Source organism: Ostrea edulis, chromosome 1 (genome assembly GCF_947568905.1).
Source record: "Ostrea edulis chromosome 1, xbOstEdul1.1, whole genome shotgun sequence".
NCBI lineage: Eukaryota > Metazoa > Mollusca > Bivalvia > Ostreida > Ostreidae > Ostrea > Ostrea edulis.
This window is the reverse complement of record NC_079164.1, coordinates 111,893,668-111,910,486: the sequence shown is the minus strand read 5'-3', so window position 1 is coordinate 111,910,486 and position 16,819 is coordinate 111,893,668. Positions and strand designations below refer to the sequence as shown.

The 16,819-nt window shown below is 37.0% G+C and overlaps 1 pseudogene; it reads left to right on the top strand.

The window, feature by feature from the left end:
• Nucleotides 1-4,455: 4,455 nt before the first annotated feature.
• LOC130048691 (uncharacterized) lies at nucleotides 4,456-5,826 on the top strand (annotated as a pseudogene).
• Nucleotides 5,827-16,819: the final 10,993 nt, after the last annotated feature.

Sequence of the window (16,819 nt, the reverse complement as noted above, 5' to 3'; positions counted from 1 at the left end):
TTTCATTATTGAATTTCATGAAAGGTGAAGATAATGAATAATGATCAATCTCATAACTCGCATAAGCAATACAAAATAGAGAGTTGGACAAATAGGAACCCTTAGATATACCAGAGGTGGGATCAGGTGCCTAGGAGGAGTAAGTATCCCCTGTCGACCGGTCGCGCTAGCCCTCTTCATCAGGTAAACGGAGTTATCTGTATTGAAATCTAGTTTGCCAAGAACGGCCTAACAATTGGTATGAAAGAAGTCAGACAGTATTTGACCCAACGATAGGCTGTATTGGCAAATTAGACTATTATAAAAACCATATAATTTGCGAAATGCTTACTTGAAACAAGACCTTTGAAAACCTGTCCCATCAACTTGTTTGTGCGTAGCTTACCTCTATTCAAAAACTGACCATACCGAGAGCAAGGTATTGCGTATCTAATCAGTTGAGAGATACAAACACCATATGCAGGTGATCATGGAATATTGCCACATAAATATGAGAAGTTGACGATGAAGGAGCCTAAATCATCCCGTTTATTATAAAGTTGAGTTGTTAGTTTGCCTTTTATTAATATTTATTTTCAACAAAATGCTGATGTGGCTTACTCGCTCCATGGCTTGTGTTTTTCAAACACTTCACCAATGCCCTTCGCGGTGAGATGGATTTAATGGGGAAAAAAACAAGCTTCCCCAGTTATGATTGTAACTGCCACAGTAGAATATGTTTTTCCTTAGATATTCTCTCAACAATGCCAACAACTTGTCACATTTAGCTTGAAGTAAATTGAGTACCATCATCTGCATGGTATCAATTTCCAAACCCAGGAAAACAAGACAAGGTGTAGGAAAACTGCTTTGCCTTGGCAAGTGTGACCCTAAGTTCACTACACACTGTTTGAAATGTTTGCATTTGTTTGTAACAATATATTTGATCTTTTCATGTGAAAATGATGAAGGTACTAGAACCAATAAGGTGTTGGGTAAAGCAATGTAAATTATTTAAAACATCTACATGACAGTGAATAGTCCATTTATCAATGTAATACACACCACTGACCTTGACACCTAATAAATCAAAATCCCGAGAAGAAATTGGCAATTATTGCAATGATGATTTTATATCCATTTTCCGATGAAAGCACTCTTCCCAATCGTGGCTAACATTCTCATCACTGTATCAAATGACGAGTAATGAACTATTGACTCTATGTATGAATTGACATTGTTCTTTGCAGGGTATGATTAATGGGTTATTAGACGCCAACCAGTGTTGTTACCATTTGGAACAACTCCTACGGGATATATACGAAAATTAGAAATAGGTCGACTCTTGTAAGGTTCCTACCCTACCTAATCCCACCTCTTTGTTAATGTTTGAAAAATCTAGTATAAGTTGATGAGCTACTTATTTGTTGGCATAATTGACAAGATATTTGGGCAATACATGAATTCTAATTGATGTTTTGTGCATTTCCCCTGTAGTTAGGGGTTTGGATGGGGAGCCGATATAGTTCTGATGGGATGGAGTGTTTGGTGTTCTGTAGTACTGAGGCCTGGACTAGGGGTGAAAGAATCTATACAAATTCTGAAGTGCAGGAGTAGGACTTGTCTTTGATTGTTGCCAAGTGCAGGACATGACTTGGTGCTTGCCGTACAGGGTGTACATGTGTGCATAATGTCTTCCACAATCTCAAACCCAAAATTGCCAATGGCGAGTACGTTATTTTAAGGCTTTTGATCGATCGCAGTTATGATTCTGATCTTAATGACGATAATAAAAAATTTTATGCAAGGAGGCAACTTAACTTATCATCAAAATGTAAATCCATGGTAATTTCAGATATTCAGGTGTGGACCAATGCATTTTTATCTATGCCTCAATTTATGCATTGACACACCCAGAATGTATTGCATCCTGTTTAAATACATGCATACTATCAGAATAGGCCAGTCGATCAGAGGCACGTGGATGGAGGGATTATGATATTTAATTCCGTTCGAAAAAAGAATACAACCCCGGTCCTGTTGTTAATCAAGGGTTGTGGCTGTTGTACACGTACAACCCACTCACTGTCCAAGGGTTGGTGTCACAAGCCATCCCCTTAAAGTATTCAATGACCATATTTCATATCTAATAAATGGATGGTAGAATATTTGTAACCATGGTATGATTTTGAAGGGTTCATCAAATAAAAATAATCCACCATAGGAATTTTCAAAATTTTGTTTAGTGCTTGATTTATTTCACCTAGAATTTAACATTGAAGTATATGGGAAAAGCATGTTTTATTACAATATTTTAAAAACAAATTATATTTTCACACTAATCTATTGGTAGAAAGTTACATACACTTTCTTTTTATGAAAATATGAAATAAAATTAATCATTGACCACACACATTTTTAGAAAATTAAATATTTCTTATTTCTACAAAGGACATACAACTCTTCCAAAAAAGTCTTAGTGTAAAAAGGTCAGCTTCTAATCGTTTACCAGTCAGGTGAATTTCATCTGCTTCACTTTCATCATTATTTAACAATAAACTTTTATGTTGATCTAAATCCTTCAAAATTGTTCATTATCCTTTCATTATACATGGAAGACCTTAAGATGTTATGAGTTCAACTACAAAGGGCAATGTAGTAAAACTGTATATCAATACAAGCACGAGAGTATCCTGTGTTCCTTGTATCAACCTTATGTCAAATGCAGATGTATTTCAGATGTTGGTTGAATTTGCAGGCCACCCAGTGCTTCACCATCATGGCACCCACACTTGAATGGAGTACCATCCACCCAATCGACCACTATTAGACCCCCCACAATTCCAGCGCTTTAGGACCCCCTAAACAACCCAGCAGTTTAGACCTCGAGGATATCGCCCCCTTCTCTATTAGTATGTCCGTCTTATCTAGGTACTTGGCTAACTATCCAGATGAAGTGGCAGCTTTAGAATCATTACAGGGATTTAGAGAGGGTTTTGAGCTTTGCTACCAAGGCCCGGGTGTGGCATCGAATTGTAGAAAACTTAAATCATTGCACAGTTTGCAAGAGGAGGCTATGCACGCTATTAACAGCGCTTGGGGAGGGTTGCAGGTCCCTTCATTCATTCACCACTCCAAAATCTGGTTATCACCTGTGGTTATTAACAAAAATAAGCTTGGGGAGGATTGCAGGTCCTTCCATTCATTCACGACTCCAAAACCTTATGTTGTCACCTGTGGGTATGGTACCAAAGAAAGATGGTTCTTTCCGATTTATAACTCATAACCACATGGGTCTAGTATTAACGACTTCATAGACAACATGTTTGCACAGTTAAATGTTCTTCTTTTGATGAGGCCCCTTATCATGCTAGCTAACCTTGGTCACAGGGCCTTAATAGCTCGCATGGATATTAAATTTGCCTTTAGGTTGATACCTGCTCATATAAGTCTGATTTTGAGTTATTAGAATTCAAAATGATGAGGATGATTTTCATGGATAAATGTTTACCATTTGGCTGTTCGGTTAGTTGTGAGAAATTTGAGAAATCTTCAACATTTTTAGAGTGGTTACTTAACCAACAGGCAAATAGTTTAAATGTGGTACACTACCTTGATGGTTTTCTTCTCGCTGGGAGGGCAGGTACTCCAAACTTTGTCTATCTTATGTCTATTTTAGAGCAATTTGTGCATAGTTCAGTGTCCCCTTAGCTGAGGAAAAAACACTAGGGTCAACGGGCTGTCGGTTAAGTATACCTTGGTTTAGAAATAAACACTCTTAGTATGACTGTTAGGATCCCATCAGATAAGATTGAGCAGCTCAGGTTCAAGTTGTTTCAGATATTACAAAAACGTAAGGTTACTCTTATCAACCTCCAAGAAGTTACTGGTTTACTCGATTTCTGCATTCGTGATATCCCAGCAGGTAGGGATTTTGTTAGGCGGCCGTATGATGCATGTTGTGGGCTTTCCCGTCCGTATCACAGGAGTAGAGTCATCGAGGAAATGAGGAAAGTTATATACACTTGGCTTGCATTTTTAGATGATTTTAATAGCATTACATCATGTAGAATGGTCAGTTTGTTGAATTATTTTGAATAAGAGTTGTTTACAGACAGTGCAGGCAATGCCAGTTTAAGATTTGGAGCAGTATATGATACTCATTGGGTTTATTTAGCTTGGCCAGAGGAGTGGAATGGGTCAGATATTTTCTCTGACATAACATTTTTAAAATTGGTTTCTATAACCATGGTATTTGAGGTTTGGGGCAGTGTTTTTTTCAGGTCAACGAGTCATTATTGATACTGATAACGTAGCTTTGGTTTCAATTCTTAACTCGAAAACCTCCAGGTTCAAGACAGTGATGTTTCTGCTTAGGAGATTAGTTCTCCAAGGTTTACTACTTAACATTCAAATTAAAGCCGAGCATATTTCAGGTATACATAACATTAAAACGGATTCTCTCTCCCGACAGCAATGGAAGCGAAGAAGAAGGAGATGCTCAATCATCCCCAATCCCCCATCATTTTTGTACATGATTTACAGCTTAGATCCCAAGATTTTCTAAATTGTGCTTTATCAGCCAATACCAAAAAACTGTATGTCTCTAACGTTAAGGCATACCATATGTTTTGTACCAGTTATCTCCAAAAGCAAGTCTGACCCCCATCCCCTGCAACTTTGGTTGATTTTGTGTCATACCTATCACTCACGAAGTTTTCACCTACATGTAACACAATGAAATCATACATTGCAGGTATTTCTTACTACAAGAAATTGGACGGTTTTCTTGACACTACACAGTCATTTTTACTCAAGAAAGTCGTAGCAACCTACACAGTGATGGAAGGAAATCAAACACCTTGGATATTTTAATTGCCATGGTTCAGACGCTTTCAAAGATATGCCAGTCATATTATGTATCTACATTATTCTCAATCATATTTTTGACAGCATTTTCTGATTTTCCCAATGGGGAGTTAGTCTAGAACAGTAAACATGATGCAGGTCATGTCATTCAAGCTCAAAATCTTCTATGCTCACCACACAATAATACTGTAAGACTGCTAAAACATCGAAAAACTGACCAGGAGGGAAAGGGGTATTGATTCATTTAAAACATACTCAAAAGACCATTTGTCTTGTCTCTTTCATTCGGCTATAATTAGAGTTAAAACCTAATCGAATAGAATCATTTTTTGGTAAGGCGGGCTCTGTTTAACTCCAGGAAGCCATGTGACCAGATACCAGGTTGTATCAGTTTTCAATACGTCAAAGCAAGAGTTGAGGATAGACAGTAGGGCGCACTCATTCCGTATAGATGCAGCCCATAACACATAGGCTTCCGGAGATAGTGAGCATTATATTACTACAGAAGGTAGATGGAAATCTCAATGCTTGCGTAATTATATAATGAATGGACTCATCCAGATAGATTAGGTTTTTATGTTAGTTTGTTTATTAATCATTTTAGAACATAGAAAAATTTGGATCGTCGGGTTAAACATGTTATTTTGTCATATAAGAAAGTCTCTCTTTGGTTCCAACCTGCAGTTAGGTAGACTCAATTCATCCATTTTCTGGCAAGGACAAAGGGGCATGAGGTGGGGGCAATTTTATACAAAAGTTAAATTGTTGCTTCGGTTGGAAGACCCACCCAAAATCTTAATTTTACATTGCGGGGGCAATACTATCCCTACACAAGGGTGGGGGGGGTCCATTAAACTTAGTTTTAACATAATAAAAACACTGCAGCATCTTTCAAAAATGCTGCCATCCACTGCTTTAGTTTAGTTTCAGATTTTGCCTCAGGTGAATGGAGGGGTGAGAGGAACCATGTGGCTTTAGAGAGAGCCAGGAACCAGACAAATACGGCTGTGGCATCATTTTTAAAGAGCTTGGGTGGAAATTACATTAGATACCGTGAGCTACGTTTATATTGACCTGATCTATTCTCGTCAAAGTTCACCTTTCTAATCTCGGGAATGACTTTTTTTGTACAGGTTACAGCAAACTTTGCAAACATTTTTGTCTGATCCAACTGTGTTTGCATCTCCTAAAACTGGGGAAGAATTGCCATGGCTGCGCTATGACTAATTGGATCATAGTCTGTCATACTTGACACTGATATATGATTTTCTTTTCACCTAGTCCAGTCTACCAGATATCTAATATATCCGCTATGACAGATGTAGATTATCTTGTTTGTTCCATTTTGACTGATTATAGGCGGGATTAAACCGTCAATGTATACACATATTCACATACTAATATGTGTGCCCGTGCATGGGTGTCATAACATCTGTCTGTTGTTTTTCTTGGTTTTTGTTTTCATTGGGGGGGGGGGTCTCCATATCATGAAAAGTTATCTTTATTAATGCTACTGGTTTAAAAAGCTCGCTCAAATTCAAATTCAAATTCACATTATTTTGTTCATTCTGTAGTGAGAATTTGCCTCTGATAGAAAGAAATCTCACAACATGGGGCGTAGCTCATAACTCTACTGATGGCGCAGACGATGCACAGCATCGTTATGTGAAGGCGTTCTGGCTTACCAGTAGTGTTTCTATGTTAACTTTATATGAGTTGACATTTTGAATTGTCTATTGTGGACTAGGTCAGCAAGTATCTGAGCATCTGTTCCCAGGGCTCAAATATGTTGCTTGTTTTTAAGGATGTCCTGTAAGGCAATAATTGATGCCTGGCTCCAACATTTATAAGATGGCCAATCATTGCTAATAAACTTATATATATATATGTATATATATATATATATATATATATATATATATATATATATATATATATACGTCTATTTATACATACCTAGATATAGTTTTTTCTTTCTTTTTTCTATTAATATTAATTCACACACCTGTGGTTGTACACATTTGCCGTGTCGGGCAACATTTTTACTGCGTCGGAACTGCAGTCAAAACACAGATGGGAAACCTTGATGACTCTCACGTATAGCTTAATGACGAGGCTTCTAATTATAGATTGCACCATCCAAAAGTATTGATTTTCTTCACCTCTAACCGTTATGCGATGGTTACAATGCAAAGGCAACATAGCCCAACACGGTTTAATGTACATATTCTTATTGGATTTTAAAAGTTCGCAAGAATGAATTTCTTAATAATCACTTGAATCATAACAGACGCAGATTCAAACGGGAATTTTAACTGAAGAATAACCTGCTTCTTGTGTCCCACTTTTCCCCAGAATGAAGACAAGATTGTCACATTTTTATACATATTTTATCCATTGTCCAACGAACTATATTTCTGAACAATATTGCTCAAAATTGTTCCTGCGGATATAAATGTAAACCCCGTATTAGATCGATTGCAAAATTACGACTAATTTAAAAACGACTTCTTTACTACAGCGATGCATACATTTGCCTAGAGGTGGCGATAAACCGGAAATGCGATGACGGAAGCAAAAGCCTACTGTTGCCAATAATATTTGATTCATTTTTTAAATGATAACATTTCATTACAAATAAATCCAGGTATATGGGTAGAGATCATTCTCTTACCAAAGAATGTGATCAGCAAGCTCGGACACGTATTGTTTTTCAAAGAGGAGGGCATGGAAGTAGCCGGAAGAAAACTTGGAAAGTTGGTTTCTTAAAATTTCTTGACAATCAATAACAATAATAAGAAAAAGGGTATTTTGCCAATTCGTGGGTGTGGAGGGTGGGTGGAGGCTTCTACTTGGATTGGACTGCCTAGAAAATATCCCAAACTTCTTTTCTTTAATTCGTTGGGTAGGGGAGGTGGGTGTTAGAGTCCTCTAAACTGAGTGCCTTGAAACTTTCTTTTCCCCCAGTCTTTAATTTCTTAATTCGTAGAGAGGGAGGGGAGTCTTTTACTATGATGTCAGAACTTTCAAGCTTACGTTTTTCTTATCCACTTCAATAGTAAGAGGGGGCACTCACCAAATATTGATATTGAACGCGCATCACAAAATAACAAATAATTGGAGCTCCCCTGATTCTACGTGCCTGAAGCTTTAATTATACCAATGTCTAATGCTTGGTAAACAGTACTGTGTTACGTGACCAATTAATCACACACACTAATATTCTATGACAAACGTACAATCAATGCAATATGTCAACAAAAACAAATAGCAATGTATGTTTTATGAGAACAATAAGAAACTGCGCAGTTGTGTTAAGTAGGGCCATAGAAATATGTCAGGAAAAAAGCGTTAATAAACAGATCAATTTGTGACAAATTCTGTACAAAAAACCCTTTTATACGAAAACAATATGTATATATCATTAAGTGCATATTGACCTCTTATACATGTTTCACCAGACCGGCAGTCTCTACATCAACTCTGTATCACGTGATCAAACAACAAGATAAAAACGTATCGTGTATGTATAAATCGTTCCATTGTGAAAGTAACTATACGTGTAAATTAGGGGCGATATCAAGATCACAATATAATATGGATATTACTTTAGCATGTATGCTATATAAAGAAGAAATTGAAACTTTTTCAATATCAAAGAGAATTAATATAACCCATCTGACAGAAACTTCTACGCGATTGCAGTTTACCGTTTGACAGCGGTGGTAAATAACGAAACAATATTTTGACATTTCCAACCACAAAGGGACTGTAGATATGTACGTCATGACCTTCGTCATGACGTAATTTTCATTGTGACGTCGTGCAATATGGCAGTGCAGTAAAGTATATTTATGTACAGCACTTATATTAAAAATTTTATGGGGAAAGCCTTAACTCAACCGCGTGAAAGATCAAAGTTTTCAGTCAAACACTGATGGTATTTCGTACACGTAATGCGCTTTCTTGGTACACTGTATGGTTGAATGTCATACGTGCGATGAATGGCGTTTGAGTCTGTCTATTAACTTCCGTTATTCTGCAGATATGTTTTCCGAACCTTTTAACATATAATGTGAAGCGTTTAACAGTTGTTCTTTCGCATTTTTTTTCAACACGTGTTTCTTCACTTCTATCCTTTCTTGAAAAATGTTCCAGGGGTAGGGAAAAATCATTTACAAATATGAACCACTATATCAATAAGCGCACCGCATCAAGAAAAAGTATGTTTAATATTGTATAAAACGAGTATCGGGATTGGTCATCTAGTGCCTAAAGGCCACGGCACAGGTATTACTCCAGATAGAAGTATACGTGAAAGACTTCTTTTTTAGCCTTTTAGGGAGTAAATTCACCTTTTCCCTCATCATCTTTTGTCACCTTCTACTGCAGCTCTAGAATGTGGGAGGATATAGTTTGTTTATTAAGTTGAACCTATAACTATCTAATATTGAAAGGTATTGAAATCAAGAAAATACTTTCATGAAACTTATATGCTTGTTACGTACGTATTTGGGTATCTAGAAAACCACACACACTAAAAGTCGATCTTTGTAATTTTGATAGCCGATTGGATGTAACTTCCCCTTCCGAACCATTCCAACTATGTTATGCTATCCTACCCTGAGGTTCACTGTAGGATGTCACAATCTCTGTTGTTGTTGTGTTTTTTTTTTTTGGCAATTACACAGTCTTACGCTAGGGCTGTAGAAAGGATATGGAATTCGGCGTGTATGCATTAACGATATATTCCACCGTTTAGGAAAATGCTAAGATCCAATAATTGTTGTGGATTGCCACCAAAAGTTCTATAACTAGTCTCAGAAGTGGGATTCGACCAAGATTCTCCCCATTTATACGATTTTGGCTTAGATTTTGGCGTTTGTTGAAGCGTTAATCGACATACGTGTTTGATGGTGTACAGGGTGTTGACTGGGAACTGCTGGAGGTAAAATGTCGGAAAAAATATTGAATAATAAAAAAAAATCAAACCGTTCCATTTTGTTTAAGTTATCAACTAATTAATTTCGGTTTACGATATATATATTCTTAGTGCGAGGAATTAACATGTACTAAGCGGTTCTCATGGTACATGATGTTTGCGAAAGTAGATTTCGTGTTTTAGAAAAAAGTGTAGACTAGAGAAAAACAACGAAGATTGATAAACTTATTGATTAACTATTCATAAATAAATTCATAACATTTTTTTAGTTTGTGTTAAAGGAATTGTTTGATGGTGTTCATTGCGATTACTAACATTGTATGATACTTGTTTTGTTCACTGCGAACAGTGTTACAGCGAGCTGATCCTGGAATATAGACACATAGTTGTAAGAGTAACGCTAGAAGAGGCACGGGACATACCTGTTATTATTTATAATATCCGACTGTAAAAGTATACGCCTGTAACCGGTCAGGATATAAATGGAGGATAGAAGTTGGCTTCACAAGATTCTTGAGTCCTTTAGTGTGTCTTTCTAGAAATTGCTAGATGACACACCCACTTTTAATTGTTCCTCGTTGAATCAAGATAATAACTCCTCCATGCCTGTCAAAATACCATGTTTGCATCAATCTAATCAACATGTGTACCTTGGTCATCAAGACTACCCTTGGGGCAGAAAAAAAGAATCGAAAGACTACAAGCACTGTTCAGGGTGTAAACAGCCTCCAATATTGCAGAGGTATTGAGAAACTGCTGGGTGCAGAAAAACGCACATCCCCAGTGTGGAAAATGAAAAAGATATGGCTTAATTTGGGAGGATAACTGCGACCATCCAAACTGGTAGTCATACAGTCTGCTGTACGGGATTCAGTCTTGATTGGGATGGATGTCATAAAGTTTTTAAATGACGTTATCTTCTCTGGGCAATGCGACCTCTGTATTGGGAACGAAGGTATCACAGGGACTGTGAGCTATGACGATGGAAGTTCCATTTGAAGTGTAGTTCTGGTTGGTGACAATTGTTGGTTACCGCCTGAGAGCAAAAAGGTCACTATGGAACGGGATGGGCGAGGCTACATTCAAAATAACAAACAAGAATCATTCAGTCAAACAAAGAAAAAAATATTAACAACAGAAAGGCAAAAATATAGGTAATTGATAAAGAAAAAACCGCAGACAATCGCAAACCAATCACACACCTAAAAAATAATATTCACGATAACAGTAACTATTATATACAGTATACGCATAACATTGAAGCAAACGAAAACCCGGAAAAATTAAATTGCCAATAGAATGGATCGTTTTCGTTTCACCATTAGTCACATCAAACCGTAGACGTTACACCTAATCCCTCCAGTCCTTCCGGGCCTTATAGCTAGAGCTAGGAATGGTATAGGATGCCCGAGACAATCCACGTTGATATCATCACTATCGTCATTTTCACAATCATCATCATTACGATGAAGTCACCATCATGATCAGCATCATCGTTCTCATCATCATCGTCATCATCATGATATCATGATCGTCACCAACATCATCATGGTGAAGTAACCATCACGATCATCATCGTTGTCATCATCATCACAGATATGACGCTACAACATTGATCGATTCATAAATTGTATGATCCCGGCAATTAATGAAACTAGAAAATAGTGAATACATATAACATTGTTGTATTGTGTTTCGTTTGTAAGTAATTTGTTTACAAAAACGGTGTTACTTCCGGTCATTTACTTCCGCCCAGCCATTTAAAAGAAAAGGAACACTCGAGAACAAAAATGAAATAAAACAGAATAAGCATTCGTTTTACAGGTAGTATATAGCAAAAGCCATGTCAAAAATATCTATAGAAAACTATTATGCTATACAAACACCCTCTCGCTTCTATCACACCTGAGAGTACATACAGGTAAAGTCTCCAGTGAATAGCAGCCAAGGTGACATTGCAGAGCAAAAGTTAAAAGTACATTGTACCACAACATATACTACAAATATAATGCACGGTCAGTTATATGTGGCCAAGTTATACGTTCCTCAACTAACATTGAATTTTTGAACGAATGCAAATATTAGTCTGCTGTGACAATGTACCCGGCTGTCTTACATGGCGGCTCTGCTGGGAAGGACCCAGTCACTATTGTCCGAGCGCCACTGAGCTATTCGCAGAGAATTATGGGTAGTTTTAATTTCAAGGACGCATTTAATATGGCATACTCGTGATCGTTACGCACTTCCCCCTTAGTAAAAATTGTCGTACATTTTTTTGTTCAAAACTAACAATCACTGAGTGTTAGAAACAGTAACTTTTTAATATTCTAACGTATTTACACTTTAATCTATGTACATACCTTGACATATCTATTTTACTTCTCACTGGCGACTTAGGTAATCTTCGTCTACGTTTTCACTATTCCTCCCATATCAATTGTTTCATATCACCAATCTACTTTAAACATTGTAGATTTTTTCCCACTGCATGAGACGTTTGTTATACTTCATTGGAAGAAGAGCTAGCACTTTATCTCCTTGTGCCATAACGATTTTTTGTTTTCTTCTTTTAGTACTTTCTGACCTTTTCTAAATATTCGTGAGCTATCTTGAAAGTTTCATGAAGACGTTCTATCAAATCCAATACCTATTGATAAGTTGACTTGCCCTCCTTATTTGAAATCTCTTTAGTCCACAAACCCTTCAGAATTACCATGGGACCACGTACAGAATGCGCATGAAGGAAATCAAACGGAGCGAAACCAGGGATTTCTTGGGGTACTTCTCTGTAAGCGAAAAGTAATGGGTTAGTGTATTTATCCCAATCATTAGGTCTTTCAGACCACATCCTTTTAAGCCTATGTTTCAGTGTTCCATTCAACTTTTCTGCAAGTCCATTACACATAGGATGATAAGGTGTGGTCGTGATTCCCTTAACGGACAATATATGGCTAACTTCCTTCATCATGCCTGAAGTGAATTGAGAACCTTGGTCCGTGAGCATCTCTTTTGGAACTCCCACTGTACTGAAGATATCAACTAGCGCCTCGGCAACGTGTTCCGTCTCAATTCAAGGAAGTGCAATGACCTCTGGATAACGAGTGGCATAGTAACATGTGTCCAAATGTATCGATTTTCTTTATCGATTATTGGTTGGAGAGGTCCAACTATATCAATTGCAACAGGATGAAAGCTCCGTAATTAACTGCATTTTGCCAAGAGGTACAACAGGTACTTTGCCCTTCTGAATTGTTCTTTGGCACACATCACATGATGCACAGGAACGTTCTAATATGCGCCTGAATTCCTGACCATTAAAACTTGGATATAAATCATTCAGTCGTTTTCGTCACGCCAGATGACCAGCCATTAGAGATTCGTGTGCGATTTTCATCGCTATGTCCCTCTATCTTCGTGACACCATGAGTTATCTATAAAAAAATTCCATTTGACACTTTGGACTACGAAATTCTCTGAAGAACAATTGTTTCCGTTCATAGATCTTTGAAATTCCACCATCACTGTAATGTATTAATTTTTCACTTCCTGCGAAGTTTCAGATTTTTTTCAGTGTTTCATAGTTTCGCTGTTCCCGTATCATATCCTCTGGTGACACATCCCGAATTACTTCTGATACTTTCAGAGGTTTGTAAGGTAACTGGTTTGTTTTCAGTTGCGCACGAGCTTCGACTTCTGTCATGTTTTCCGTAGAAAGAATCCAAGACGTCTTTAGTACATGAGGTTTTCTTACTCTTTAAATATTCCCAAGAATAAGATCGTGTGAAGGAGAGTCAAAACACCAAGCATCGACAGTGCCGGTAAAGTATCCACTTCAACTCTTGCCACAACATCTGCTAACTTGCATCTTGTCAGTTGTTCCTCCGTTACCATGTCTTTGCGAATTACGGCACCACTGCATCCAGTATCGCTTAGCACAGTCACTAGTTTATCACCAACACATCCTTTCACAACTGGCATGTTCGTTGCAATGACAACCGATGACCCGTCAACACATGGTAAGTCACTTTGTTTCTCAAGACTAGCCGACCCTTCACCTTTACCGGCTTCCAAAGTTGCCCGCACGTGAATATATATTAAATGAACCACGTTGAGAATCACTATTTTGAGAGTATTTTGGTGTTGATTCTTGTTTCTCAGCTCCACTAACTGTTTTACTAGATAAGACCTGGTAACTACAGTTAAATGATTTATGTCCATCTTTTCCACAATTAAAACACTTCACTTCTGATCCAGCTTAAATAGTCTGTGTTTGTCTATCGGCTTCCGTTTTCTTGTCAAATACAGGTTTCCATGTGATCGTTGAATTGTCCTCGCCTCCGCGAAGTGATCTGCGAATCCTGTCATGATTATGTAGCAGATGACCGAATGAATGATCGTACAACACAAAATATATTTCGTTAGATTTCTATCGGATAAATAATTTGGAACAATATCTTAGATTAAAATCAGAGATAAATATTTAATTTAGAAGTTTAACACGAACCAGGTGTGAAATAAAGGTAACTTAGAGCATAAATCCACTAAATCCCTAACCCTAATCCCGTGAATTGAAGACAAGTAGAGCGGAGTAAATTACATTCGTGATGTGATTTGGTTGCGATCAGCGATGGAGAAACTGTGGCGTTGACGTAGCCTACTAAGTTGAAAACGCAATTGCTGAACACAAATTTCGACAGAAATCAAAGGATCTGACAGAAATGATGGAGGGTAGATTGATCAAGTTTACGATAAGCTCTTAGTCAGATTTTTGGGGGGAAATAACGGCATGTTCATTGTTAGGACAGGTAGTTATAGCCATGCACTGATGTACGAGACGCTCCGAGACAGTATGACAGATCTAGACGAAGTGCAGGTAGGTTGCTTCTTTTATTTACCTTCAGTGTGTGTAAGAGAAAATAAAAACAAACTGCCAGAGTTTGTGTTTACTTAAGACATTTCTGATATAGGATTTTAATGAACATAATGTTTCGAGTCTCGAAACCAGTCTCCCCATGCCAAGTCAGCCGTGATGGCAGTTGCCCATAGAGCAAATAGGCTTATAACTCTGCCTCCATTTTTTCGTTTCCAATATCAAGGTTATTGCATGTTGCAGAAGTTGCAGTTTAGGCATAGTTGCAGACGTATTTAAACCTGTTTAAAATGAAAGAAAACGGTATGTTTAATGTTTCTGTTTTATTAATTGATAAAAATATTGTCCGTTTTCAAAATAAACTCTGTATAAAAATGCTGATAGTTTTGTTTCTGTTATGATGTCATTGCAGAGGCGGGTCCAGGGTTTTCGAAGTCAAGTATTAGCTAAAATACTAAGCCATTTTGGGTACCAATCTTGAATTTTACTCACATTACTTCTATTTTCGCGGTTGAGTTAAGGCTTTCCTCATAAAATTTTTGATACCAGTGCTGTGCATAAATATACTTTACCGCACTGGCATATTGCACGACGTCACAATGAAAAATACGTCATGACGAAGGTCATGACGTACATAATACAGTCCTTTTGTGGTTGGAAATGTCAAAATATTGTTTCGTTATTTACCACCGCTGTCAAACGGTAAACTACAATCGCGTAAAAGTTTCTGTCAAATGGGTTATATTAATTTTCTTTGATATTGAAAAAGTTTCAATTTCTTCTTTATATAGCATACATGCTACAGTAATATCCATATTATATTGTGATCTTGATATCGCCCCTAATCTAGACGTATAGTTACTTTCTCAATGGACTCATTTGCATAAACAGGGTTTCCGTACATAAAAAATTATCATTGGCACGACACCCCGAGGTTTTTAAGTGAAAGATGTTTGATTTATGTGACATGTGAACTTCAGTGCCAAAGGAAAGTTAGGGGAGCAAGTTCTGGCTTCAAGAAAAAATATGTTTTTCAGGCTAGATTCAACTTCGTATGTGCAAAAATCGCTACATCTTGCATATTCAAGGCAAAAAATTACACATGTTACAAGTCACAATAAACTTGCTCTCAGCACTTTTCAAATTAAGAAATTAATAAGCTTTGAAGATATATTCACTTCAACTTGCATTGATATCTGGATATCGTGCCAATTCAACGATTTATACATACACGATACGTTTTTATCTTGTTGTTTGATTACGTGATACAGAGTTGATGTAGAGGCTGTCGGTCTGGTGAAAAATGTATGAGGTCAATATGCACTTAATGATATATACATATTGTTTTTGTATAAAAGTGTTCTGTTTACAGAATTTGTCACAAATTGATCTGTTTATTAACGTTTTTTCCTGACATATTTCTATGGCCCTACTTAACACAACTGTGTTGTTTTAATTTGTGGCAAAAAGGGGGAGGGCTTCCAAGTCCGCCACTAGATTGCGTTAGCAAGAAGCCACGTGAAAGTACCTGACTTTTGAAGCGGTGATTATATTCATACGCAAGAATGACTGATCACGTGGTTGAGTTCATGTTAAAAGAAATTGAATGTCGATATCATATAAGGATGTGCATAAGTATATGAGTATGATATACCCTGAAGTTTCAAAGAGCTATCACAGAAAAAAGTATGAAATGTAAATATAAATGAATTTATAGATATAAATATCGATCAGGTAAATATAACAAAGGAAGAAACGTATGGAAGCCGAAAATCGTCGTATTTAAGGAGAGAGTGGATACTCTTTTTTATTTTCTAACCATTTATAGTTAATAGTTCATTTAATATCAATTATTTTTTGTTCTCTTTTTCCGTTTTTCCATTATATATGAAACGTTTCTAGTGAGAATATCAAAAATTCTTAAACAAAAAATCATTTTGGACAAATTGAACATTGCATCGGTTCATAACTTATTCATGCATACAGATATGTCACGGAAAGGTTTCCGTATATTATGCTAGAGTCGAAGTCAACTGTTGACTGTAAGTCAGCCCTTTTCGCAAATGTCCATTAGTACACAGACGTCATAACTTATTTACAAGGAAATGTGTCTGTGTTTTAAGTGTCTACATACACTGTATATGTATTGCAACTTTCTA